Source organism: Hemiscyllium ocellatum, chromosome 15, assembly GCF_020745735.1.
Source record: "Hemiscyllium ocellatum isolate sHemOce1 chromosome 15, sHemOce1.pat.X.cur, whole genome shotgun sequence".
Classification (NCBI taxonomy): Eukaryota; Metazoa; Chordata; class Chondrichthyes; order Orectolobiformes; family Hemiscylliidae; genus Hemiscyllium; species Hemiscyllium ocellatum.
The window spans coordinates 69,098,538-69,113,822 of NC_083415.1; the positions used below are offsets into that span (position 1 = coordinate 69,098,538).

Sequence of the window (15,285 nt, forward strand, 5' to 3'; positions counted from 1 at the left end):
ATCAGCCATGATCTCATTGATTGGTAGATCAGTCTCGAAGGGCTGAATGACCTAACCCTGTTCCTATGTTGATGTTCTTATCACAAGATCTAAAATAATCTGTGGCCATGTGTTGGGCAGTACAGCTCTATGAACACTTGATGACACACTAATCAAAATATGTCTTTAAAGGTTGCAGGGGAAGTGAATAATTAAGTGAAAGGGTAAATTATTTCATATGATTAATCTTCTTTTACAGGCTGTTGGGGCAATTACAGATTAGTCTTCAGCAGGTGGCAAAAACTGGTCAATTAGTTCTAAAGGAAGCTCTTGTTGACAAGAAGAATTCTCTGACCGATGTAAGTAGTGCATTCTGTCCATTTATTTAAATAAATCAGTGTTGGGAAATGAGTAAGAGAAAACATCCAAATAATATTTAATGCCATTTATTGCTATGATACTGGTGAGCCAGAGAGTGAAGCTGGTGGCTGAAAGCTAGCCACAGTGATGCACTATCCTCTTTTGGATAGGGAGTCAGTTCCAGGCAAACTGAAGGGGGACATAATCTCTAATTCCCTCCATCTTGACTCAAGGCACAAAGGCATTATAGATCCCATTAGCAAATCCAACAGAGGCTATTTTGGGGTAGGTCTTAGTTTGTTAGCTAAATTATCAGAAATACTTTATAATTCCAGACAGAAAAATATGACGATAGAACAATTTGGTTCTATAAGTTGTTGATATTATGTTTGGAGATGAATTTGATGCAACAGTGAACTACTTAGTGAAATCCAAGTTTTTAAATTACTTTTTGGCTGTGTGCAATGAAGACTTAGTGTTCTATCTTCAGATAACAAATGTTTGGTATAAACAGGAGTCTCAGAGGTTCTGTTCACTCTGAGAGCTGTCTCTAAGGGAGGTGGATCAGTGTATGAAGGACTCTCCACTTTGTGTGTTAGGGAGAGGGAACTAACCTCTAAACTGGTTGGACCACACAGTCAGTGTGTCTTATTACTGCTGCTGGTGTTTCCTACCGAGGAGGAATGTTTTCTTTCTTGTCTTTCCCTCTTATTTCAGGTAGACTTTGTTTTGATTTTCTGTTTTTCTTAATTGTTTATTATGATTGTTCTTTTTCTGGGGTTAGTTCCATTTATTTCTGTTAATTTGAGGCTCAGCTGCACAGGCAGCTACCATCACCACCGCTGCTGCTGCTGCAACCTGGGCCTGCTCTTACTATCGCAGCCTGGGCAAAAAAAAGTGTTTGGTGTGGAAGTACTGCATCATTTGCATTCCTTTGGAGTTGGTAAATAATACAGGAAATGGAATGAATGTTAACAAATTCTAAGTCAATTAATGCAACAGAAACCCAGAAACATAGCTTTTCGTTACTGAAAAAGATTTATTGATTTGCTAAGCATTACACCTCTCATCCATAGCCTGTGTCCCAGCTGGCCTCTATTTATATTTAGTCGAAGCTAATTAATACCCACAACCTACTTCTCTTAACATCAACAGTGTGGTGACAAGACATTAGCAAAATTCTATAATGTAAGCTGAAAGTGAACAATTGTAATAGAAATTCACTTTTTAAATGCATTTAATATTAATATTTTACTTCCTCTCATTGATTTTAACCCTCATTGTTGCCTGTGCTTTCAGTCAATTGGGTTGTAACGTCTGGAATCTCCATCCTAAACCTCTGCTTTCCTCTCCTCCTCTAAGGGATGCCTTTAAAGCTCCCTCTTTGACCAAGCTTTTGATAACCATTAATATCAGTGTAATCATACCTGTGGAGCATTTTGGAATTTTTATTGCATTAAAGGTGCTATATAAATATAAATTGTTATCACAGTTCTTATGTTTTGTTGCTAGGTTTTATTTCTTCTTGATTTCTGGCCCCTTGCTCATTCCTTGAATTCAGTTGCATGGACACCAAGTTTTGTCCATATTAGTTCCTTTTGTGAACCAGAGCAGTTTTGCTGGCACGCAGCTCATTATGTTGCCAGTCAGATCAAATTAGAGATTGAACCTGAAGGGTTGGGTTATTAGTTCAAAGATGTAATACTTGGACTGGCTAAGCCAGGATTGCAATGGGTTTCCGTCAACAGCTGACGTGAGCAATGATTCCAACCCTGTCTAAAAGTCCCTTTGTTTCCTTGTATTAAGTGAAAATTCAAGTTATATATGAGCAGATAGAAAATGACAAGCAAATCCAGCAGCATGAAAAACCTGTTTGACTGAAGTATTCAAAAGGCCAATGGGTAATAAACACATTTGCTTGACAACTGTTGCTATGATTGTATTTAAAAATCAGCCCAAAGATTGAATGGAGCTGAGTTTCATGCCCCACTCCCACATTATTCAAAAATTAACAAAACATGTTTTTAAGAGAAAATGCTGAACTACTGCAGAAGTAGGCTTATTGATTTTCAAGGGACTTCAGTGTACATACGGCACCCTTGGGGGCATTCCTTCTTCTGTTGCACTTTAAATAAGCTTTGGCTGAGGGAGGCTTGTTGTGCATTGTTCTTTGCAGTGCAGGCAATTCAGTGTTACTACTTTAAGAGTTGAGTAATGCTTCAGGCTGAGGATAAGGATAACACCACATGATGAGCAACGATGAGGACGACCGACAAGAGGGTGATAATTCTTTATTATGCAGTGCAAAAGTAGCACTTGGTGGTGTAGTAATTATAACGAGGTCAGTCAGCCTTACATCATAGAATATGAGTGCCCTGATTGGGGATATTAATCTGGTCCAATCAAGGAATCCTGGCTGACATAAAATGGTTGAGTGTCAGGGATACTGACACTCTGGTGCCTGACTCTGTATTAGGCAGTACTGTAGATTAGGGTTGTTCATGTGTAAATAAAGAGTGGCTGGTGACAGGATATCTGCCTCTGTGGAGTTATTTTGGTGGCGATGAGATGTAAGCACAGTCCTGAAGAAACACACTTGCAGCAGTTGTCTTTGAGTTGGGGTACGCATATTCTTTCTTCACGCCTTTGTTTGGGAAGCTTGGTTCATCTGACCCTGCTGTCAAAGACTGGCCCAATATTTGAAAAGAATGCATTATATTTTCTGGGCAAATTATATTACGACTGATGAATAACAATGAGTAATTCTCCTGACAGTCTGTGGAGCTGCAGCTTTTCCTGTCATTAGCAGCCTAACTTTCCGTGATACACCAATGCTAATACCTTTCAAGAATTGACTGACATAAAGAACTAAGAACAAAGAAAATTTACAGCCCAGGAACAGGCCCTTCGGCCCTGTAATGCCTGAGCCGATCCAAATGTACTGTCTAAACTTGTCGGTCAATTCCTAAGCATCTGTATCCTTCTGCACCCCACCTATTCATGCATTTGTCCAGACGCATCTTAAATGAATATACCGTGCCTGCCTTTATCACCTCTACCGGCAACGCGTTCCAAATGCCCACCACCCTCTGTGTGAAGTTCTTATTGCATGTATCCCCCTTAAACTTTCCACCCCTCTCGTTATTGAATCCTTCACCCTGGGAAAATGCTTGTCTCTATCCACCCTGTCTATACCCTTCATGATTTTGTAAACCTCAATCAGGTCCCCCCTCAATCTCCTTTTTTCAAATGAAAATAAACCTAACCTACTCAACCTCTCTTCACAGCTAGCACCTTCCATACCAGGCAACATCCTCGTAAACCTTCTTTGCATCTTCTCCAAAGCGTCCACATCCTTTTGGTAATGTGGCGCCCAGAACTGTACACAGTATTCTAAATGCGGCCGAACCAATATCTTGTGCAATTTTAACTTGACTTGCCAGCTCTTATACTCAATATCCCGTCCAATTAAGGTAAGCATACTATATGCCTTCTTGACCACTCTATCCACCTATGCAGCAACCTTCAGGGTACAATGGACCTGCACTCCCAGATCTCTGTGCCCATCAACTTTTCCCAAGGCTCTTCCATTCATTGTATAATTTGCTCTAGAATTAGACTTGCCTAAATGTATCACCTCACATTTTTCTGGATTGAAAACCATCTGCCATTTTTCTGCCCAACTCTCCAGTCTATCTATATCCTCCTGTATTCTCTGACAGTCCCTTATGCTTTCTGCTACTCCACCAATCTTCGTGTCATCTGAAAACTTGCTGATCATACCAACAGTGCCCTCTTCCAGATCATTTATGTATATTACAAACAACATTGGCCCCAATACTGACCCCTGTGGAACACCACTGGTCACCTTTCTCCATTTCGAGAAACTCCCTTCAACTATTACTCTTTGTCTCCTGTTGCTCAACCAGCTCTTTATCCACCTAGCTAGAACACCCTGCACACCATGTGACTTCACTTTCTCCATTAGTCTACCATGGGGAACCTTATCAAACGCCTTACTGAAGCCCATGAATATGACATCAACAGCCCTTCCTTCATCTATCAACTTAGTCAGTTCCTCAAAGAACTCTATTAAGTTGGTAAGGCATGATCTCCTCCGCATGAAACCATGTTGCCTGTCACTGATAAGCCCATTCTTTTCTAAATATAAATAGATTCTATCCCTCAGTACCTTCTCCAGCAACTTTCCCACCACTGACGTCAGGCTCATTGGTCTGTAGTTAACTGGAATATCCCTACTACCCTTCTTGTACAGGGGGCAACATGAGCAACCCTTCAGTCCTCTGGCACCTCACCTGTATTTAAGGATGCCACAAAGATATCTGTCAGGGCCCCAGCTATTTCCTCTCTCGTTTCCCTCAGCAACCTGGGATAGATCCCATCCGGTCCTGGGGATTTGTCCACCTTAATAACCTCTAGCCTACCCAACACATCTTCCCTACTTATGTCAATGTGGTCCAAACTAATCAAGCTTCTATCTCTAAACTCAACATTCATCATGCTCCTCTCCTCAGTGAACACTGATGCAAAGTAATCATTCAGAATCTCACCCATTCTCTCAGGTTCGACCCACAGCCTTCCTTCGTTATCCTTTAGTGGATCAATCCATTCTCTAGTTACCCACTTGCTTCTTATATAAGAATAAAATGCTTTGGAATTCTCCTTAATTCTGCTCGCTAAAGCTCTTTCATGACCCCTTTTCGCCCGCTTGATTCCTCATTTAAGACTTGTCCTACTCTTCCAATATTCTTCCAGGGCCCATTCTGTTCTTAGCTGCCTAGAGTTATGTATGCTTCCCTTTTCCTCTTGGCTAGTCATCCAATTTCTCTTGTCATCCACGGTTCACGAATCTTTCCCTTCCTAGCCTTTGCCTTCAACAGGACATGCTTATCCTGCACTATCTTTAACCTATCTTTGAAAGCCTCCCACATCTCAAATGTGGACTTCCCTTCAAATAGCTGTGTCCAATCCGCATTTCCGAGCGAATGCCTAATTTTGATATAATTGGTCTTGGCCCAGTTTAAGACCTTTCCCTTAGGACCTTTCCCTTCTCTTCTTTATCTACAAGTATTCTAAAACTTACAGAATTGTGGTCACTCTTCCCAAAGAAATCCCCCACCTCAACTTCTACCACCTGTCCTGGCTCGTTCCCCAGTACCAGGTCCAATATGGCCCTTTCCGTCATCGGACTATTGACATACTGCTCTGCAAAAACTCTCCTGGATGCTTCTTACAAATTCTACCCCATTCAGACCCCTGGTGTTAAATGTATCCTAGTCAATGTTGAGAAAATTAACATCTCCCATCACCACAACCCTACTGCCTCTACATCTTTCCATAATCTGTTTCCCTATTTGTTCTTCTACCTCATGCTCACTGTTGGGAGGCCTGTAATACAGCCCCAACAATGTAACTGCACCCTTATTTCTCAGCTCCACCCATAATGCCTCACTACCCAAGACCTCCATAGAGTCCTCCTTTAGCAAAGCCGTGATATCGTCCTTGACCAGCAATGCAACTTCCCTTTTACTCCCCTCCGTGTCCTGTCTGAAGCATCTATATCCTGGAACATTTAATTGCCAATCATCATGCCCTTCCTTCAACCAAGTCTCTGTGATTGCAAGAACGTCATACTCCCAGGCACCAATCCAAGCCCTAAGTTCATCAGCCTTACACACTATACTCCTTGCATTAAAGTAGATGCATTTCAGGCCACCAGTTTTATTACGCTCATCTGCTCTCTGCCTACTCTTCCCTTTATAAATGCAATCTTCATAATTTTTACAGTCTCCAGTCTCCACCTCGCTGCCCGCTTGTCATCTCTTCTGGTTCCCAGCCCTCTGCCACATTAATTTAAAACCTCCCCAGCAGCAGTAGCAAAAACTCGCCCAAGGACAGTGGTTCCGGTCTGTTTAGATGTAGACCATCTATTTTGTAATAGTCCCACCTTTCCCAGAATCGGTCCAAATGTCCAAAAATCTGAACCCCTCCCTCCTACACCATCCCTCAAGTCATGTGTTCATCCTGCCTATTTTTTTCATTTCTATGCTGGCGAGCACGTGGTACTGGTAGCAATCTCGAGATCACTATCTTTGAGGTCCTCCTCCTTAACTTCTCTCCTAGTTCCTTGAATACTTCTTTCAGGACCTCATCACATTTTCTACTGATATCGTTGATACCTATATGCACCAAGACAACTGGCTGTTCACCCTCCCCTTTTAGAATGCTCTGCAGCTGATTGGTGACATCCCTGACCCAAGCACCTGGGAGGAGAAAGTGAGGACTGCAGATGCTGGAGATCAGAGCTGAAAATGTGTTGCTGGAAAAGCGCAGCAGGTCAGGCAGCATCCAAGGAACAGGAAATTCGACGTTTCGGGCATAAGCCCATCTTCAGGAATGGGCGAAGAAGGGCTTATGCCCGAAACGTCGAATCTCCTGTTCCTTGGATGCTGCCTCACCTGCTGCGCTTTTCCACTGAGCACCTGGGAGGCAACATACCATCTGGGAGTCCTGTTTTCGGCCACAGAACCGCCCATCTACTCCCCTCACAATAGCATCCCCTATGACTATGGCCCTACGAGTCCTTTTCCCACTCTTCTGAACAGCAGTGCCCGCCATGGTGCCATGATCCTGGCAACTGCTGCCCTCCCCTGGTGAGCCATCTCCCCCAGTAGTATCCAAAACGGTATCCCTGTTTTGGAGGGAGATGACCGTAGGGGACACCTGCACTGTCTTCCTACTCTTTTTCTGTCTTTTGGTCACCCATTCACTGTCTCGCTCAGCAATTCTAACCTAAGGTGTGACCAGTTCACTAAACGTGCTATCCACGACCTCCTTGGATGCTGCACAGTGAGTCCATCCGCAGCTCCAGAGCTGTCATGTGGCCAAATAAGAGCTGTAGCTGGACACATGTCTTGCAAATGTAAGAGTCAGGAATGTCAGACACGTTCCTAAGTTCCCACATAGTTAAGGAATATTATAACCCCAAGTGTCCTCTGAATCTGAGACACTATCATTTTTACTTGACAATTCAAGAATTGGAGTAACTGTTTTGGAGTTCTTGATGAGATTAGCAGAATCCTGTGAATTTGGTTTAATCCTTAATGAGATGCTTAGAGACCATCTGGTATGTGGGATTAATGTTGTAGCTATGCAAAAATGCCTGCTAGCTGAGGCTCAGCCAGATTTCAAACATGCTGCAGCTGGCTTTATCATGGGTAAATGTGACAAATTGAGCATGTGAGTTACACTGTATTCCTATGCAAGTGGGCATCCTTGACAGTTCGATTGAGCTTGGGCAACACCACTTGGGTGCAAGCATTGCATAGCCTCACTCAAGCCACATCCTGATCAGGGGAACTCTTAAGTCAGCCCACAGCAAAACCCCAAAACAGTTTTGGGGCTAAACCTTTTTCCCAGAGTGGAGGACTGAATTACTAGGGGTCACGAGTTCAAAATGAGAGGGGAAACGTTTAGGGACGATAAACGTGGAAAGTTCTTTACGCAGAGGGTGTTGGGTGCCTGGAATTGATGGGCAGGAAGCAAAGGGATACAGATCCTTAGAAAATAGATGGCAGGTTAGAGGATAAGAATCGGCCCAAGCTTGGAGGGCTGAATGGCCTGTTCCTGCGCTGTAATGTTCTTTGTTATTTGTTCTTTGTTCTTAGTACGCCTTCGAAGGGAAAAATATATGTTCCAGGCCCCGACAACTGACTAACTTGGCTATAGAGTCGACAAGACAGGGTTACACCTGTTGGAAAATAAAGTGAGGCTGAACAAAGGTTCTCAGGCTCCCATGTTTGTCCAGGAATTTAGATAATTTCTTGGGCTGGTAAATTATTATGGAAAGTTCATATATAACCTGGCATCCACCTTGGCATCTTTGCATTAACTCCTAAAAAAGTGTCAATATTGAAAATGGCCTCATAAACAAGTCATAGCTTTCAATGAATGAAAGAACCAGTTATCATCCTGGAAGGTGTTGCTACACTATGATCCCAAGAAGGATCTATTGACATGTGATGCCTCTCCGTATGGCATCAGGGTGGTATTAGTTCATTGTTCACCCAATGGAGAGGAACACCCAGTAGCTTTTCATCCAGGACTTTGGCTAATCATAGAATTATAGAGACAAACACCCGTGTGTCAGTATCCTTGACAGTCCCCTTTTTTATTTGTTAGCCAGGGCTCCCTAATTGGACCAGATTCACAGCCCCAATCAAGGAACTCATATTCTACGATTTCCAACTAGCTGACCTTGTTACAATCAGCCACAAGAATTAATTATCAAATTGTCAGCAGGTATTGTGACAAGGGCAAGACAATAATTTCTCAGAGTCTGAGCTGTCTGAGTGGATAAGGGAGCTGGCTACACCTTGAACAAGCATTGAAGTTTTCCAAAAAGATCACAAATTCCACTTGGCTGCCCTCACCAGCCATTATTTAAACTTAGAGGAGAAAGTGAGGACTGCAGATGCTGGAGATCAGAGCTGAAAATGTGTTGCTGGAAAAGCGCAGCAGGTCAGGCAGCATCTAAGGAACAGGAAATTCGACGTTTCGGGCATAAGCCCTTCATCAGGAAGGGCTTATGCCCGAAATGTCGAATTTCCTGTTCCTTGGATGCTGCCTGACCTGCTGCGCTTTTCCAGCAACACATTTTCAGCATTATTTAAACTTAAACTTACTTGTCGGGAATGAAGCGGATTAGCTATGAGGAGAAGCTGGATAGTTCAGGTTGTTTACTTTAGAGCAGAAAAAGCTTAGAGGGGACCTGACAGAGGTGCCGAAGATTATGAGGGGCAACAACAGTACAGACAGAAAACAGTTGTTCCCTTTAGTTGAACTGTCAATAACAAGGGGGCGTATTTTTAATGTGAAAGGCAGAAACTTTAGAGGGGATTTGAGGAATTTGTTTCTCACCCAGGGGTTGGTGGGAATCTAGAATGCACTACTTGGGAGGGTAGTTGAGGCAGGATACCTGAAGCCTTTGGATAACGTTGTTCAAGACTATGCTAAATCTACACTATGTCAAGGAGTAGTGTAGAATTAGCATAGCTTCATCGGTACAGACTAGAAGGAGATCTGAAAAAATGTTTTCAAAATCATGAGGGCCTGGATCAAGGATCGGAGGGCACAGTTTTAAAGTTTCATAAGAGAAGCAAATGTGAGGTTGGAAAAGAAAGCTTTTCACACATTGGATGATTCGGTTTAGGAATGTACTGCCTGGAATTGTGGTGGAGGTAGATTCAACTGAGACATTCAAAAAGGAATTTGGTGAATGTTTCAATTTGAATAATGTGCAGGATATGGGGATAAAGTGGGAGTTCAGCTAAAATTCAAATGCTCAGACAGCTGGTGCGGACACAGTGGGCCAAGTGGCCTCCTTCTGCACAATAAGTAATGTGATTCAATGCAAGTTGTGAGGAGATCAGAAAAGCAAGAAATCCTTTGGAGGTCATTGGATATGTCAACCTCCACTGCAAAGCGGCAGAAAGATTGATGTTGTGTTCTTAGGGAAAAGCCTGCTGAAACATACTCCAATGAGGAAGCAAGTCACCATTGGGCCTTCCATGATCAGGAGCAGGGGATGCGATTTCCCACTTTCTGAGAGCTGCCACCCAATCAAGCAAAATGAGTCAGTAGGAAATCTGTCTGCCCATTAGAGGTATATCTGGCACAAAGGAAGATGGTTGTGGGTGTTGAAGGTTCTGGAGTCATTAAGGTCTACAGCATAGAAAAAGGTCCTTCAGCCCAATAAGTCTATGCCAAAATATAGAACATTAGAGTGCAGTACAGGCCCTTTGGCCCTCGATGTTGCGTTGACCTGTGAAACCAATCTGGAGCCCATCTAACCTGCACTATTCCATTCTCGTCCATATGTCCGAGCAATGACTATCAAATGCCCTTAAAGTTGGTGAGTCTACAACTGATGCAGGCAGTGCGTTCCACGCCCCTACTACTCTGAGTAAAGAAACTGCCTCTGACATCTGTCCTATATCCATTACCCCTCAATTTAAAGCTATCTCCCCTCATGCTAGCCATCGGCATCTGAGGAAAAAGGCTCTTACTATCCAACCTATCTAACCCTCTGATTATCTTATATGTCTCAATTAAGTCATCTCTCAACCTTCTCTCTAATGAAAACAGCCTCAAGTCCCCCAACCTTTCCTCGTAATACTTTCCCTCCATACCAGGCAGCACCCTAGTAAATCTCCTCTGAACCTTTTCCAAAGCTTCTACATCCTTCCTATAATGCAATGACCAGAACTGTACGCAATACTCCGAGTGCGGCCGCACCAGTGTTTTGTACAGCTGCAGCATGACCTCATGGTTCCGAAACTTAATCCCTCTACCAATGAAAGCTAACATACCATACGCCTTCTTAACAACTCTATAAATCTGGGTGGCAACTTTCAAGGATCTGTGTACTTGGACACTGAGATCTCTCTGCTCATCTACACTACCAGGAATCTTATCATTAACCCAATACTCTGCATTCCTGTTACTCCTTCCAAAATGAGTCATCTCACACTTTTCTGCTTTAAAGTCAGTTTGCTACCCTCTCTTCTTTCAGCTAGCCAATTTCCGATCCAAACCATTAAACCACCCTCAATCCCATGTCTCCATATTTTGTGCAATAGCCTACTGTGGGGAACTTTATCAAATGCTTTACTGAAATCCATATTCACCACATCAACTGCTTTACCCTCATCCACCTGTTTAGTCATCTTCAAGAAGACAAAGAAAACAAGAACCTGACTCTTCCAATCATATTTTCCACCACTTAGCTCATTACCTTATATGCCTTGGCATTGCAAATGTTCATTGAAATACTTCTTAAATGTAATGAGGATATCTGCCACTACCACCTTTATAGACAGTGAATTTCAGAATTCCACCACCCTCTGGAGGAAAAAGTTTCTTCACTTCCTCTTTAAACGTCCTATCCTTTACTTTAAATCTATGCCCCCAGTCCACTGAAACCTCCATCAAGAGAAAATGCTTCTTCCTTTTATACATCTCAGAGATGCCCCTCCCCAGTCTCCTCTGCTCCAAGCCATCAATCCCAATCTATCCAATCTTTCTTCATATCTTTACATGGCCCATCAGTAAAAATTGGTAAGAGTCCTTGTGGAAATGCCAAATTTCCTTAGCCTCCTTAAGGATTAGAGATATTGTTGTGCTTTCTTTATTATCACGCCGGGTGGATCAGGATAGATTGTTGGTGATCATCACTTCAGGAACTTGATGCTTTCGACCATCTCCACCTCAGCATCATTGATGCTGACAGGGGCATACTCTCCACTCAGCTTCCTCAAGTCAAGGACCAGCTCCTTTATTTTTCTGACATTGATGGAGAGATTGTTGTCTTTACATCATACCACTAAGCACTTTATCCCTTTCCTGCATTCTGCCTCATCGCTGTATGAGATCTGAACTACAATGGTGGCATATCAGCAAACCTGTAAATGGAGTTGGGATGGAATTTGGCCACAAAGTCATGAGTGTATAAGGAGTATAGTAGGAGGCTGAGGAAACAGCTGTGCAGGACACTGCTGTTGAGGAGGAGACGTCACCTATTCTTACTGATTGTGGTCTGTGGGTCAGGAAGTCAAGAATCCAGTTACAGAATATAGAGATGAGTTTGTTTGGAACTATGGTGTTGAAGGCAGGAATGTATCAATAAGTAGGATCCTGATGTAGGTATCTTTTTATCTAGGTGTTCCAGGGACGAGCGTAGGGCCAGGGAGACGGCATCTGTTATGGACCTGTAGCAACTTACAAACAATCAAGGCAGTTTGGTAGGCTAGAGTTAAAATGAGCCATGACTAACCTCTCGAAGCTCTTCATAATTATGGAGGTCAGAGCCATTGGGTGATGGTCTTTGACGCATGCTGCACGATTTTTCTTTGGCAGTGTGATGATGGTGGTCTACTTGAAGCTGGTGGGGACTTCAGAATGTAGTAAGAAGAGGTTAAAGATGTCTGCAAATACTGTGGCAGCTGGTCGCATAGGTTCTGAATGCATGGCTGGGGACCCCAACCAGGTCTATTGCTTTCTGTGGGTTCAGACTCAAGAAGGCTGATCTGATGTCTGTGGCAGTGACTGTGGGTACAAGTGCACTTGAGGCTGTTGGGATAAGTGACATCATTTCACTGACCTTCTGTTCAAAGTAAGCATACAATGCATTGAGCTTGACGGGTCGAGGTTTATTGTTGTGCTGCGATTCTGTTCAACTTCGATTTATAGCTTGTTATGTTGTATAAGCCTTGCCACAAACGACGGATGTCTGTTTGGTTGGTCTGGGTCTCAAGCTTAGTTTGATATTATCTCTTGGTGTCTCTGATGGCCTTACAAAGGACCCTCTGGACATGGGATAGATGTGGAAGGCTCCTTTGGGGCCTTGGATGGAGGTGAGGGTGGAGGTATGGGTGCAGGGTTTGCAATTCTTACGGTGGCAGGGGAAGGTGCCGAGAGGAAAGGGTGGGTTGGTAGGGGATTTGGACCTGACAAGAGAGTCTTGGAGGAAGTGATCTTTATGGAATGCAGATAGGAGTGGAGAGGAAAATATATTAATGATGGTGAGGTCTGTTAATATGTGGCGGAAATGGTGGAGGATGATGCGATGTATCCAGAGGTTGGTGAGGTGGAAGGTGAGGACCAGGGGAGTTCTGTCCTTGTTGCGGTTAGAGGGGTGGAGTTTGAAGGTGGAGATACAGGAAGTGGATGAGATGTACTGGAGAGCATCATCGACCACATGGGAGGGAAAATTGTTGTTTTTGAAGAAGGAGGCTATCTGGTGTGTTCTATGGTGGGATTAGTCCTCCTAGGAGCAGATGTGGTGGAGGCAAAGGAATTGGGAATAACAGATAATTTATAGAACATTAGGGTTTGTTGTCAAAGTGTTATTCCGTTATATTGTGATAGTATGTTCTTTCTGTTTGTAAAAAGTATTGCCCTGTGTAATAACATATGTTGCATCCGGTACACGCAAATGTGCTGGATGCTGTGAACACGACTGATCATCCCAAATTTGCTCTTGTACACTAAGGATTGTTAAGCAACTGTTATCCAAATGTGAAAATGTCATCCAAATGTAGAATTACATCTAATGTTGGACATTGTTGTGGTTTTACAGCATGACTTGTTTGGGTATTGTCAGTACCTTGCTGAAGAAATATACTTTTTGATGTGAACAGCCAATGTTTGAGACATACGGTGTACATGCCCAGCATCACACCAACTCTGAAATGTAAATACCACATTACTCATTTGTGTGACAGATCGAACAGTTTTTTGGCTTGATGTTCCTGATAGTGAACACTTGTGTTACAATTGCATAATAGCAGCACCTATTGCTGTTGTTTCAAGAGATCCCTTACCCTCCCAGAATAATCTAAAGCAGACCTTTTTCAGGACCCGAAGTGACAGCCTTAGGCCCATTCGTAAGTCTCTCATAAAATGTTTCATCCTTCATGTAGCATCTGTTTTGTCAAAAGAATATATCTTTGGGAAGCATTCTGAAATATCTTCTTAAATAAATGCCCACCACTTTACCACATTTTAACTAATTTTCCCATGCCATTTAAATCAAATGTCTTCACATCCTTGGAAATTATAGGGACTTCCTGTAAATATTAATGGTTTTTAAAGAAATCTCTGTAAAGCTAGGTAGAATCCTAGCAACCTTGTGTAAATATAGGCACATTCCTAGGGATCTTTTGTAAATACTGACATTACCCTATAGATCCTCTGTAAACATTGAAACACTCTTAACAATTTACTGTAATTTTGACATTTTCCCAAGGAATCCTTGTAAATATTGACCCACTTCTAGCAATCCCTGTATATATTAGCACATGCCTAAGAATGTCATCCATCTCAGCTCCAGGACATCTTTGTAGGAGTTCTCAAGGTAATGTCTTAGCCTAACCAGCTTCAGATGCTTCACCAATAACCACTCCTTCATCATAATTTCTGAAGTGGGGATGTGTGTTAATGATTGCACAATGTTTAACATCATTTACAACTTCTCAGACACTGAGATATATATGTCCCTGTCTAAATGTAGCAAGATCTGAACAACATTCAGGTTTGTCTGATAAATGTCAAGGAACATTTGCATCACATGGGTGCCATGCAATGACCAATTCCAAAATGAGAGAATCTGACTACCGTTCCTTGACATTCAATGGCATTACCCTCACTGAATTTCCCACTAAATGTTGTGCTGTAGTAGTGTCCCTATATCTGAGCTAGAAATCCTGGGTTCAAGTTCTACCTGCTCCAGTGGTATGTATTAAATTCTGCAGATTTTTTAACCTCTGACCTGCTCTTGAAGCCATAATATTTATAAATATTTTCTAATCGACCAGTTCAGAAATATCTGCAAAGCAATTTATTTTTGACTTTGCTTAATCTGTATTTCCTGCTTTCCTGGTTGAGTACAACAGAACACCATCATGACCAAACTGTCCTGCTTAATGGTTATTTTAATTACCACCTTCACACATTCATTCCCTCCACCACTGACACACAGTCACTCAAACATCTATTATATGTCGAGAGTGGGGTGCCGGAAAAGCACAGCAGGTCAGGCATCATCCGAGAAGCAGGAGAATCGATGTTCCAGGCATAAGCCCTTCATTCAGGCTTATGCCCGAAATGTCAATTCTTCTACTCCTCCGATGTTGCCTGATCTGCTGTGTTTTTCTAGCACACCACTCTCAACTCTGATCTCCAGCATCTGCAATTCTCACTTTCTCCAAACATGTGTTTTATGTAAACTCCACTGAAGGAATTCACAACAGCTTCCTAGACAACATCTTTCAAACTTGTGACCTCCACCGTCAAAAAGGACAAGGGTGCCATATGCTTGGAGATACATTGCCTGCAAGTACTCTTCCAAGTCACACACAAATCACC

At 42.7% G+C, this 15,285-nt stretch overlaps 1 protein-coding gene across 2 annotated transcripts in view; it reads left to right on the forward strand.

Annotated features, from left to right (window-relative positions):
- Nucleotides 1-246: 246 nt before the first annotated feature.
- Nucleotides 247-15,285, forward strand: part of fer1l4 (fer-1 like family member 4) — a 355,704-nt gene continuing 340,665 nt past the window's right edge. The window contains exon 1 of one of the 2 annotated variants that reach the window (XM_060836605.1): nt 247-338. The gene's annotated coding sequence lies outside the window, so the exon portion shown is untranslated. Of the gene's footprint in view, nt 339-1,014; nt 1,057-15,285 lie in introns of those variants that run through there. The other variant, XM_060836606.1, reaches the window with a different exon arrangement.